The 1,822-nt window shown below is 37.7% G+C and overlaps 1 protein-coding gene across 1 annotated transcript in view; it reads right to left on the reverse strand.

The window, feature by feature from the left end:
* Positions 1 to 1,822, reverse strand: part of TMPRSS11D (transmembrane serine protease 11D) — a 65,227-nt gene that overhangs the window by 9,383 nt on the left and 54,022 nt on the right. The gene's annotated exons all lie outside the window — the stretch shown is intronic.

Consider the following 1,822-nt stretch of genomic DNA (forward strand, 5'->3'; position numbering starts at 1 on the left):
TTCTTCTTCTTCTTCTTCTTTTCTTCTTCCTTCTTCCTATTCTTTTTCTTCTTCTTCTTCCTCCTCCTCCTCTTCCTCTTCTCCTCCTCTTTCTTCTCCTTTTCCTTCTCTTCCTTCTTCTCCTCCTCTTCTTTCTCATTATCATTTTAGTAATAGTATTTAGACATTTGAAGCCTTGGGTTTTATGACTTCTCTTTTCCCCATATAGAATTTATTGTAATTTATTGCTCCTTCCTTCTGCCATTCTTTTTCCATATTGTGCCTGCTTTCCTTTGTGATACCAAGGCTTGTAAGATCCATGTGGTCAATTTTCTCTCTTATCTTCCATTTTCAGTTTAAAATCCTCTTGCTTTGATTCATTATACTCCAAGAAAATGTATCTACCAGTCTTTGTCAGATGTATACTATCCTTTGCCAAAAGCCCACCATTCTTATAGTTTAAATAATCATCCAGAAATTCAAATCTCATTCTCAGACATGATCTTTACCAGTAGTTCACTTCTAAACCTTCCTTCCTGTGCTCAATCTTCTACCTTCAACTGACAGTAATGACTAAGTCACCACTTGAAGCCTCAAAGGCTTCCATTTACCCCCAGAATTTCATAAGCCTTAAAAATGCTTTCTGTGACTCTCAAGAAAAGGGTAGTATTCATCAGTTTTGAGAGTTCTCAGAAAATCTTGGTAATATTCCATTTACATGCCCCGGACTGACAACCAGTCATTCTGTTGTTTATGTCAGGTTGACAAATAGCTGTTCTAGTCAGTCAACCAGGATTTATCAAGTGCCTACTACATACCAGGCCCCTGTTCTGGGGAAGCAAGGAAAGGATAAAAACCAAAGAGTCCCTGCTCTTTGAGAGCTCACAGTTTAATGGACTTTATAATGCACCTCAACAATCAACAACCACTTCTATTTTTTTCTGATTCTAATGTCTGTTATTGAATGAACTTTACTTGGTGTCACGTGTGTAATCACATCATCATTCCTTGCAGCACAAGAAGCTGCTTCCTCCAGAAACATTCCAGGTTCCCCCAATGTCTGTTAAATAGTCCCATGTTTAATTCCCTCTGTAATCTTTTTTCTTCTTTAGAGTTTATCGAGTAGGAAGATGATGTGGTCAATCTTGCACTTTAGAAAAATATGTAGGATGGATTGCAGAGGGAAGAGACTTGAATCTGGGAGACCAGTTAGGAGGCTATTGAAGTAACCCAAGTGAGATAATGTGGACCTGACCTAGAGTGGTGAGTGTGTGTGCCAAGAAAGGGGGACATAGACTCTGTAGAGGTAGAAACCACAAGACTTGACAACTGGTTGGGCATATGGGGCAAGAGTGAGTGAGGAATCACAGATTCCTCAAAAAGCAAGGTGGCCAATATGGCTGACTGAAATAGGAAAGTTGAGAGGAGAGATGGCTTTTGGGGAAAAGATAATATTCTCTATTTGGACACATGGCATCTGAAATACCTGTATATGGGATGTCTAGTTTGAAACATCCAAAAGACAGTTGGGCATGTACATCTGGAGTTTAGGAGAGAGCTTGCATGTCTTATCACTTTGATTTTTGTAGAAGCCTATGTCATTCAAATAATTATTCTTAGCAAGATACATTTCCATTTAAAAATTAAACTATTATTAATTGCTTTAAAATTCATCCATTTTTAAAAGATTAAGAAAAATATAATTAATACCATTAATACTCTGATACCATCTCAACTTCTTATTTTTTCTGTGACCTAACTATTGGGTAGTAGACAAAACCTGTAAAAATGGCTGGCTCTCTTTCTTTCTCTCTCTCTCTCTCTCTCTCTCTCTCTCTCTCTT

Source organism: Petaurus breviceps, unplaced genomic scaffold, assembly GCF_028583685.1.
Source record: "Petaurus breviceps papuanus isolate PSGF00001 unplaced genomic scaffold, PetGlider_PUasm1.0 76, whole genome shotgun sequence".
Classification (NCBI taxonomy): domain Eukaryota; kingdom Metazoa; phylum Chordata; class Mammalia; order Diprotodontia; family Petauridae; genus Petaurus; species Petaurus breviceps.